General features: G+C 43.7%; 1 long non-coding RNA gene across 1 annotated transcript; it reads right to left on the bottom strand.

Annotated features, from left to right (window-relative positions):
- Positions 1 to 1735: 1735 nt before the first annotated feature.
- On the bottom strand, positions 1736 to 2838 carry LOC113354311. The gene is made up of 4 exons (XR_003361810.1): positions 2755 to 2838; positions 2311 to 2366; positions 2126 to 2208; positions 1736 to 1771 (listed from the first exon to the last, which is right to left on the bottom strand). It is a non-coding gene; the product is annotated as an uncharacterized LOC113354311 (long non-coding RNA).
- Positions 2839 to 11680: the final 8842 nt, after the last annotated feature.

Raw genomic sequence — 11680 nt, 5'->3', positions numbered from 1 at the left:
TTCCTTTTCACGCGTTGATTTTCTGCCAGCACATTCCCAGCATGCTTCTTACTCATCTCTGATGCTGTCAAACACACTCAGCCACGCCCAAATCAACCAAAAATAGCACAAAATCTCGAGAATATCTCACGGGAGAATATTCCTCTCTGTTTTGTTAAATCCACGTAAAGTTTGCTATTTTCTCGAAACCAAAGGATTTACCAGACCTGTTTCATCATCACATGCCCAAACAAAGCCTTTACCATGAAAATATCCACGTAAATCTCTGCCCAAACTTTCCCAGAAAACCCGAAAAACTAGCCTCTCCTGTTTTGTTGCACTACACCAAATTCTGGGATTCGTAACAGAATTAAGCCGTTACGAATCGAGGTTGTAACGGCCGTCGCCTGTTTCAAAAGTGGATGTTACATTTTTTTCGTAACGGCAATGGAGCCGTTACGATTCTTGGTTGTAACGACATCAGTAACAGCTTAGGGCCGTTACGAAATGACACGTAGTAACAGCCGATGGCCGTTACGATTTTTTTGTAACAACATGGTCGTAACAGGCTCAAGCCATTACTACGTGGAATATTAGTAACGTGCGCAAGCCGCTACTACGTGGTAGGTTGAAACAACTTCAAGCCGTTACGAATTTTTTTCGTAACAGAAAAAAATTACTGCCAGTCAACATTGACCTGGTCAAAATTGGTCATGGTCATTATTAACCAGGTAAATGTTGACCGGCAGTTCATTTTCTACCGGAAAATACAAATAACCTGCATACACTTCCATTTTATCAATCATCCACATTCATCAATACTTTCTTCAATCAATTCATATTAACATTTAATCGATTCACATTAATATTCACTCAATTCACATCAAAAAGGAATACAAATTCTTTAAGTACCAAATGGAATACATAGAAATTTCCCAAGTTCAGTTCATATGCACTTAAATCGCTGTAAGTTCATCTTAAATATTATATAGAAACTTACTCAAAACTTGCAGATACTTCCAAACACTAGTTTCATGAAGTTCTCCATAATCCCTGGCTTTAAGTTCAGAATTGCAAACCCATACTGCATGAAACAAACCAAAAATATCTATAAGTACGGCTAGGGAAAACATCATGGTAAGAAGTAAACAATGTATGATTAGATTGGTGTCGTCTTTGAGAGACGAGGAAAATTCACTTAGAAAATAAAAACATTACTTGCTTGTGGTAACTAATTTGGCTTCATGAATGTATCTGTAGTGGAAATTGCTGAGGTTGCAATTGAAACTAGAGATGACGTTGTTTTGGTATTAGAATATGATGTTATTGCTGCGTTGCAAGAATTTGATGTTGTTGTTGTGGCTCATTGTTCGGCTATTTCACCTGAATTAATTTGATGTTGCTGTTGTGGCTTCTTGAAGAAATTTCTCCGCAATATTTTCCTGAAATGTAAAATAAATACTTCTTTCTTATTTCAGTAGTAAATAAGAATTGGAACACCTTATGTAAGGCAAGCAACCACCATCGTCCGATCTGCAAGGAAATGAATTGGAACAATCAGTAGTAAATTAGACACTTCCAACTCATACTTGAGAAATTCTTTTATAAATTCAATGCCCCATCAGTAAATTAGATGATCAGTAGTAAAATAGACGATATGCCAGGTAATGAATTGACCTTCTCTTTTGTTCAACAGATATGGTTCTCCTTTTCCAGCAGTTGTAGGTCCAACATGCATTCCAAGTAATATGTAACCGAACTATATAAATCTTCCTCCAACTTTGTCGTTTGCCTGGAAAAGCAAATGCAATTGGGTCAAATCCTGCTAAGAAATAATCAACTTTATCGTTCTTATAGCATCACAGAGACATGATGAATAAAAATCGAATACACCCTACATGTGTCAACTGAATAACTTTGAGCGAAGAACCTACATTTTTGGTTCAAATTCAAAATTTGGCTATTTCTTGCACATTGTTTAAGATGATAAAAGTAGAAAGATTGCTGTAAGAAATTACTACAGGTCATTGCTGTAAAATATTACTCAGTAAGATAAACTATGTTAAACCCAGAAACGGCGGAGGTGGTGAAATAAAAAGGGAAACCCCAAAGGAATCATGACAAATACAGTGGCTGAACCACTTACATCACAGGCAGAGTATGTCTTTCCATCACGAGTCTGCTTCCAACAACCTGCGTTGTTTATTGCACAATGTTCATATCCTGAAGCTGTTACATTATAACCAATCAGTTTATATGGTGAAGAGGCCTAGAAATATGATTAGACAACGAAGTACATAGAAACACTATCACGATTAGAATGTCTATTACCTGCACAATGGGTATAACGTCTCCTGAATACGCAGCAGTACCTTCAATGGTTTTCTCTGATAAGAAAAAGAACAAAATACAAATTATAAGTAATAAAAATTAGCAGGTCTAAACTATCGAATGCCACTAGAAGGTACTGAGTTGGTTGTATTTCTGGTCATACTTTCTCTTAACACATTCACTGGCCCACAGAAAATTAAAATGATTCGATTTAAGTATAGGCTAGTAACTGTAAGTTAGGCACAAATACAAGAATCACCGAAACGCAAAACTTATACTTATAACCTATATATGGAGCAGTTCTGTTCACAAATCCGATGTTGAGATAGTGGTAAACACTCTTTTGCTTGTTTAATACAAGTAAAACTGTCTATGCTGCACAGAGGGTGCCCAAATGTTAACACAATATCCACTATTATCATCAAAATGAATCATAACAGTTACCTTCACTTCAGCATAGAGCTTCATTTCCCATGCGTACAGTCTGTCCAAGGTGGACGAGTAACTTCCTGTGATCATTTAAAACTCGTGAACACGTAAATCACGAAGGCATCTATATGTTCACAAATAATGTTCGCACTCTATGTGCCCACTCGAACTGATGAAATGACTACTGATTCCTTGGCTCAAAACCTTCGGGTTTATCATAGCCTCATCTAATATCATCACTAGAGGCGTTCACATAGAGGAAGATAAAGAAAATGTAGTACAAAAGTAAAATCCGTGGAGTATCAAATAAACGTATAGTACTGAAATGTAAATAAGACTCGGATTTACGTGGTTCAGCACTAAGGCCTACATCCACGGGGTTGTCGTTTTCACTATGCATTGATGATTACAGAGGTAGTCGAATGACTTTGGAGTCTACATTGGTTTGTGAATTGTAAAAGATAAACTTACACTTACAATTCTTCTCTCTTTTTTCTCCATTCTTTTTTCCGATCCCCCTTACTCTTGGTCGAGAAGGGGTATTTATAGGGTTAGATTGTGGGACCCGTTTCTGAGGGCCGTTGGAACCTTATCTTCTTGTGCTTTGTGTCCATCACGCGGAGGTCTTCGTTCATTACTTAATCACGCAGAGTAATACTCGCTCGTTCCACGGGTTGATCGACACGTATATTGCTCAGAGTGTTTAATGCGGGTAGTTGAGACGCATGCTCGTGTCAGACAAGTGTCTTCTGCCCCTGTCACGTCCATGTCAGTCGACCTTTTCTTCACCGTTGATCTTGGCTTCTTTTGGGGATGAGATAAAGTAACTCTTCGGGAGTTATTTGGTGCTCCGCAGTACATCGTGTTTTTGATACATCTCTTATCTTCTGCCCTTGGATTTGTTCGAGCAAAGATCCGACGTCCACGGGATGGGCTTTTTGGCTGTGGGCGTGTGTCATCATGTTTTGATGGCTTGGTCCGCATGCTCTCCACGTGTCTTCCTACATACACGTGTTTGATGGTGAAATATGTACATATAATTTGCCCCTTTTCTTTGGGCTTGAGTGTTTAGTGGAAGCATTGAAGAAAACAGACGTTACATATTCTTCCTCTCTCCTAATAACTTCTCCTAGATACTTGGGCACGTTTCTCACTCGTGCATTAACTGCTCATTTAATGGGCACGTTTCCCATTCCTCCATTAACTTCCTTCTCTTTCTTTCGAGTATATTAAGGAGGGGAGAAAAATTAATTTCATTCTCCTTGAAAATTAATTTCATTCTCCCTGTCAGTCTTCATTCTTTGTTCTTCAACCATTAAATTCTCTCTGACCTAGCATTAATCACGCTCGTTTCTTCTTTGTTTCTGGTTTGTTGTCTTCTTTTGGGATTTTATTTGTGGTGGTAAGGTTTCTTTTCTTCGTCTCTGTTGTTTTAAGTTGTGTTGATTGTGCTGAAACAAAATTTTCTGCTGCTGTCGTACCTTGTTTGTGATGAAGAACACCTTTTTATGTATGTATGCTAGTTTTCCCCTGTTCTTCTTCTCAAGTCGAGGAGGCCATTGTTGCACTTGTATTGATTGAACTTTTAAGCTTAGGGTTTTAGGGTGTACATGTATCTATGCTAGTTTTTGGGTTTGTTGAAATGAACTGGTAATTTTGTTGTTTTTTGATCTTTGTTGATGCCCTCGTGTTTGCTTCTAACATGTTTTTGTTGTTCCTCTTCGCAGCCATGTCTGACCGTCCGCGGCTTCCATATAAAGCTCTGTCTTCTAGTCTACCAAGATCCCCTCCACGTAGAGAGTCTGATAGATATCCACCTGGGGGAGATTTCTCTAAATTGTCTCAAATGGATCCCCGCGGTAATAAAGTTTCATCTTCTTCTGGGACGAGGGCCTCTCCTCCTAGGAAAAGGGATCCATCGAAGAGTCCTTCCGGGTCTCGAAACGCTGCCGGTCGTGCTGCTTCTTGCCCTCGTGATGACTCGGGGTGTACGCAGACACGTCCTCGCGGTGGCACCTTCTATATTATCCCTCTGCGTTCCATAGTGCCCGTGCAGCACCCTCTGCCGCCGCCTCCAGTACTTTCTTTCAAAGGGAAGAACTCCAAAGGTGGTGCGCCGAGAGCTGAATCGTCTAAGAATCCTCCTTTGAAAAGAAGAGCTTCCGAAGATTTTGTTGGTTCGTCCGATCCCGCGGAAGAGGATGAGGTTGCCCCGGTGATACGCAGTGTTTCGGCCAGCAAGAAGAAAGTTACGTTCAAGCACATTGACCTTGAAGTTTTCAAGGAAAAGCATGAGCTTCAAGCCTTCGAGGTTCGTTTCTATGCCCCTGAGGATGATATTACTTACGAGCTCATCTCGAAGTATGAGTTTGATGAGTTTCACCTGCTGACTACGGTTGGAGCCTTCGAGGCGGGTCTTATGCTGCCGTTGTACAAGTCTGGTGATTCCTTTTATTACGATGTGATGGCTGGTCGTGAAGGCTCTTCCACCAATACTCACAGTCGTTCCGTGTCGCAACTATCGGGGAATTATCTCCGTGCACTGAGGGAATGTTATCTGCGGAGTAAGGGGAAGACGACGATGACATGTTACGTTCCAAATCCCGCTGAGAGGGAGTGGTATACCCCTGAAAACTTCAACAACTCCTTTGGGGATTATGTCAATAGTAGGAACCGTAAACCGTGGAGTGTTAGCCTTCGAAACCTTGCTGCTCCTCGGGGCGAAATTCGTCTGTTAAGTGAGGTGAGCGATGCCAAACTGAAATACGTTCCGGGCACCGAGGGGTCGAGTCAGCGGAAACTTTTTCCCGCACGCGAAAGGATCAAACGTGACCATGATTACGAGTGGCACGCCACTGTTATTGAAATTGTTGGTCCTTGGGCGTATGGTTGGATTCCCGGTACGCGCGGTTGGCGTCCTTCTGAGAGTAGCAGGCCTCGTGAATCTCCTCCTGCTCGTTATGGAGATTTCTGTCCCTGGCGTTTAAACTTCAAAGGCATGAACTTTCCTTATGCTCTCGACGTCTTTGAAGGAGATGAGGAGGAAGGTTATGTTTCTATACTTCCACCGAAGAGTGTCACTACTGCCAAGGTGTCGAAAAAGAAGAAGATTGGGCCCAAACAGTCTTCTACCATTGTGACGGGTGAGGCTGAGGTTCATGAAGAAGTTACCAGTCCGGTGAACGAAGAGTTTTGCCGAGGATGAGGAAATCTCTGATGGGGAAGAGCGCACTGATACTTCCCCTCCTAATGTCGAGGAAGAGATTGGTGCGGGTTGTGATGGTGTTGAAGTGAGAAATAATACCGCGGTGGCTGACGGCAGTGTTATCGCGGACATGTCTGCTCCTGCTGGTGAGGCTGCGGAAACTCTCCCCACCATTTCTCAAGAGTTCTCCTTTGACAGGATTTATTCCGCAGGGGAACTCTTTGACGATGCCCTCGATTTTCCCGAAGGCTTTTCTTTGCTCTCCCCAATGATGATTGGGATGTGCTCGGGGGTTCTGGTAAGGGAGACGCTGCTGTTCAGGATGAGGGCGCGGATGATCGCAATGCGCATGTTGATGCCGAAACTTGTGCCGATGGGGCAATATCAGCAAAGGGGAAGTCTGTGGTTGACTCGCCTTCCGAGGATTTCCCTCATTCGCTGACGTTTGAGGGTGAGGATGCCATAATGGATTGGCTCAAGAAAAAGGGTCTGTGTTTGTCCCCCATCCTGCCCCGGTGGTTGCTGGTGAGAAGGATTCCGATGCTTATACCCGTCGGATGATGGAACTATCTTCCGAGGCGCGTGTATCTGAGATGTGGGGGAAAAGCTTGAGTGTTCCCGAAGCTACCCTCGTATCGGAGCCTCCCACTTCTGTTGCTGACATGATGGCCATAGCCGATGGGTACCAATACGGTTTTCCCCAGCAGCGTGTCTTGGAGGTAAGTCTTCGTACATATCTCTTCGTGACGTATCTTCGGTGTAATAATGTTTGCCATTTGATGTGTAGATGATGAGGAGTGAGCATTGTAACCATGTGTTGTATCAATTCTTTAAAGCGAAATCTTTGAAGCTGGAGGCCAAGCTTCGTCACAGAGAAAAGGCCTTATCTGCGGCTGAGGTGGAGATAGAAGAACTGAAGAATAGCCTTAAAGAGAAAGAAAGGCTGGGTGAAGCGGAGACTGGTCTTCGTTCAGAGCTTGCCGCCGTACGCGCTGAGTTAGAGCAAACCCGCCAAGTTTCAGCTTTCACAGGTTTGGTTCTTCTCCATTTTTTCTCTCGTAATTCCTCTCTACTACTTTGTTGTTCTGTCTGAGTCTCCCCACCCTATCTTCAGTGGGTGGCGTCCCTGAGCTGATATGGCTTCGAAACGAAAGGGCACGGCAAAAATCTCGTATCAAAGAGCTGGTCGAGAAAATTAAGAGCGAAGCCAAAAAGTGGGACGCTCGGGCTGAGGGATGGCGCGCAAGGCATGTTCAAATGGTTGATATGCAGAATCTGTATAACCATGACCGTACTTTGTTCAATGGTACGCTGCTGTGGACACGTGAGAATCTGCGGGAATCCCGTGAGCGCACTTCATTGTTGGAGTCTAGAATACATCTTCTGGAAGAGGAATTACGAAAGGCTCGCTCCCTTCCTTTTCCGGGAGTTAAGAGAGAGCATGTGTGTCTTACCAGAGAAAGGGACGATGCCAGAGCCGAAGTTGGGGCTCTAAGCAAAGCCCTTGCTGCGTCTCGCGCTGAAATAGCCCGCCAGGCTGAGTCTGAGAGAAATCTCGAAGTATGTATGTACAGACTTAGCAAAGGGGTATCAGAGATAAACAACGAAGTCAACCACCTTCGTCACATGGATTCGATGAAGCAGGTAGAATTAGATGCCAGTCAATTTACTCTCACCAACCTTCAACTAGATTATAAGAAATTATCCGAGGAATATGACTATCTTGATGAAGCGCGAGATGCGGTTGTTAATGAGTATGAAGAGGCTTCGGCTTGTGTCGAAGGTATAACCCTATTTCGTCGAGTGTGATTGTGTCTTTTCTGTGCTAACTCCCTTGTGTTGTCTTTTTCAGAGCTCGAGGGACAACTCCGCGTTGCAAATGAAAAATTTGAAAAGGCTCAATCTTCCTTAGCGCAGCAGGAAGAACAGACTAATCATTTTAAGAGTTTGGCGGCATCCCGCGAGGAGGCCGTTGGTACTGCTTCTAAAGAAGTGAATCGTCTATCTTCGTTGTTATCTCAAGCCCACCAGCGGATGATAGTTATTATGCATAAGGCTCGGTGTCAATTGGCTGAGGAGACAAACAAGATGCTGGAGAAGATTGAGCTTGGCCTTAAGACCGAGCATGGCCTCGTGAAGAGCTATCTGCGTCGTCCTGTCCCTTCCTCCTTGCCTGTCTCCTCGGGACCCTCATCCAGTGGGAGCGTCCCTTCAACTCTTCGGAACAACCCTGCCGATGGGGCGGCATCATCTAAGTAGAGACCGCGACATCATTAGCCTTCTGTTAGATTTTGCTAGTATTTTGCTAGTATTTTGTAAAAATATTTTGATAGTATTTTGCTAGTAGAGACCGCGACATCATTAGCCTTCTGTTAGATTTTGCTAGTATTTTGATGTTTATTCCTTGTATTGGCCTTGCCGCTTTTTGTAACCAACCTTTATGAAATGGATCATTTTTTTTGATATACCTGCAATATCAGTTTGTTGTTTATTTTAAGCATTGTGAGGAAGGACACTAAAAACAAAAGAAGAGTTTTTTAAGTGTTTGGGTGCGATACCGAAGGGAGGTACCTTCGTGATCGTCTTGAGACCTGTCACCCCACTGGCGAACCCTTGGCCAGAGGATTCCTAGATGGTGGGGGTCGAGGCAACGTTCTAGGATATGGGGTAAAAATATTTACATACACCCATTCCGTCGACCCGTTGCCTTAAGATTGGTTGGGTATCTCTTTCTGCTGGGTGCCTTCTCCCCGGTCTTACACTTATGGACACTGATGGGAGAGCCCTGAGAGATTGTAGGTTGACTACTTTCCCCAATATTGTTGATTAGTTTTGTTTACTCGAATTTCAGAAGGCTCGTTTGATTGATAGGTTGAGGCTTGCTACTCCTCGTCCAGAGATAGAAACATGTAGAGCGGTTACGCTGCCTTCTTCTTCTGGGATTCTTCAGGCAGATGCAAAGCTGCGTTGCACCTATAGGTAGTATGGTTTAAGCCACTTAGCATTCCAAGGATGTCGGAGAACTTCTCCTTTCATATTGCGAAGATAGTAGGAACCGTTCCCCGCAATGTCGTGTATTATAAAAGGTCCTCCCCAAGTAGGTGCTAGCTTTCCCCATTTCTTTTCTCGTTGATACTGTGGGATTTTTCTTAGCACATATTGCCCCTCTACAAAATTTCGAAGTTTTACCTTTTTGTTGTACTCCCTTGCTAGTCTTCGTTGATAATTTTCCATCTTCTGCAATGCTGCTTCCCTTCTTCCTTCCAGGTCGTCCAATCTTTCCAACATCATGTCTGTTGTGATATTTTTCTCCCATGCTTCAGTCTTTGTGGTTGGCATGAGGATCTCTGTTGGGATGACCGCTTCAGCTCCATAAGTGAGGAGAAACGGGGATTCCCCAGTGGCAGATCTTGTTTGTCCTGTATGCCCATAACACATGTGGCAACTGTTCACACCATCGCCCCTTATGTTCGTCTAATTGCTTTTTGAGGATAAGGGCGAGGGTCTTGTTAGTGGCTTCCGCTTTTCCGTTGCTTTGAGGATATATGGGGGTGGATTTGTTCTTCCTTATTTGAAAGATCGAAGAGCTGTCTTATTTTTCCCTTGTAGCTGGCTTACCATTATCGGACACGATTTCTGCTGGTATGCCGAACCTGCAAATGATGTTTTGGAATATGAAAGTAAACACATCACGTCTCTGATCCTGGCTAAGGCTTTAGCTTCCACCCATTTACTGAAATAGTTCGTGGCTACTATCAAAATCGTCTTTTCCCTGATCCCTCGATGAAAGGCCCGACGATATCTATGCCCCATTTTGCAAATGGCCACGGCTACCTACAGAATTTAACGTTGTTGCTGGCGCGTGTATCTTTTTGGCGAAACGCTGACATTCTTCACACGTCGGGACATTCTTGCGGCATCCTGTATCATTGTGGGCCAGTAATATCCTTGCGTTTTTTGCTTTGTCGGCTAGTGACTCATGCCGCTATGATTCCCTGCGTCACCATAATGGATGTCGTTTAGAATTCGGTGCCCCTCTTCCGGATAAGCAACGTAGTAACGGTCCGAGGAAGGATTTCTTGTACAGGACCCCATCCCGAGATCATATCTTCCTACTTTGGGAGAGTATTTTCCTGCTTGTTTATGATCCGCGGGTAAGCTTCCCTTTTCGAGAAACGCATGGATCACCGTTCTCCAATCATCTTCGTTGCTGAAGTCTTCGTCTTGATTTGCTCTTGACAGGATATCTTCTTCGTCAAAATCGTTATGGATGTCTTCTCCTACTGGTCTTCGATATTTTCTTCCACTGTATCTTGATTGGTAGCGAAGGAGAATTGAGATGCAATCGAAGGCTCGTATACCCTTGTTATTTTAATAGCTTCGACGCTTTTCCTTCAGCATGGATGATATATATGCTAGGGCATCCGCATGCCTGAGATCCTTCTGCATAAGTGCCGGAACTTGATGTTCGGAATTTGTGACGCCAATGTTTGGACCAAGGCCATGTAAGCTGAGAGGGTGTCATCGTACACATTGTACTCGAGCCTATTTGCCGTATGACAAGCTGCGAATCACTTGTCAGTCTTACATCGGTTACCCCCATTTCTATTATTAAGGAGGGCATGTACGACTGCCTCGTATTCGACGATGTTGTTGGTATGCTCTTTGAATTCTAACCTGAGTGCCTGTACAATCCTTTCTCTGGTTGGGGTGGTGATGACAATGCCTATTCCTGCTCCTTCCTTATTTTTGGAACCGTCGACGAAGACTTCCCATTGTCTTTGACTCGCGGGTTCGAGGATATCCATTGGATCTTGCTTTCTTCTCGGCTTCTGGTATTCCCTTAATCTCTTCGTCGTTGTCCAGGGGAGGTCTGCTAAGAAATCCGCCAAAACTTGGGATTTTCGAGAATGTTGAATTTCATGAATGATATTGAATTGGTCCAGGTGGGTGTTCCACTTGGCTATTCTGCCCACTTTTCCGCGCTTTTGAGGACTGCTTCCAGTGGTGCTTTGCATGGGACCGGATGAAGTGAGTTAGGAAGTAGGTTCTCAGCTTTTGAGTAGCCCAACCAATGCTAGGATAAGTGTTCGATCTTGTGTAGTTCCTTTCCGCAGAATTGAGGGTCTTACTGACGTAATAGATAGGTGTTCTATCTTCGTATTGGTTTTGACCAACACTGCGCTGACTGCGTCTTCTGTTGCTGCTATGTACAATGCCAAAACCTCATCAGGATCCGGTTTCTGCAGGATCGGAATTGAAGCTAGGTGTTCTTTGATTTTTTGGAAGGCTTCTTCGCATTCTGCGGTCCATTCAAACTTGCTCCCTTTTTTGAGAATATTGAGAAATGTTTGCATTTGTCCGAGGATCGGGCAATAAATCTGCCCAAGGCTGCTATGGACCCATTGAGCTTCTGCACTTCTTTTAAATTCTTCGTGGGCATGGCATTTCTACTATGGCCTGAATCTTCACTGGGTCTACCTCAATGCCCCTTTTTGTTACCAGATATCCGAGGAATTTCCCCGAGGTGACACCGAAAGTGCATTTCTCTGGATTTACTTTCATGTGATGTTTCCTCATTGCTTCGAAGATATCTCTCAGATCCTGGTGGTGATCTTTGCGCAGCTTACTTTTGACGAGCATATCGTCACGTAGACTTCTAAGGTACTACCAATCCATGGCCTGAAGATAGCATCGACCATTCTTTGGTATGTTGCCCCGTTTCGAAGTCCGAAG

Source organism: Papaver somniferum, chromosome 2 (genome assembly GCF_003573695.1).
Source record: "Papaver somniferum cultivar HN1 chromosome 2, ASM357369v1, whole genome shotgun sequence".
NCBI lineage: Eukaryota > Viridiplantae > Streptophyta > Magnoliopsida > Ranunculales > Papaveraceae > Papaver > Papaver somniferum.
The sequence above is the reverse complement of the archived record's forward strand: the minus strand, read 5'-3'. Positions and strand labels throughout refer to the sequence as shown.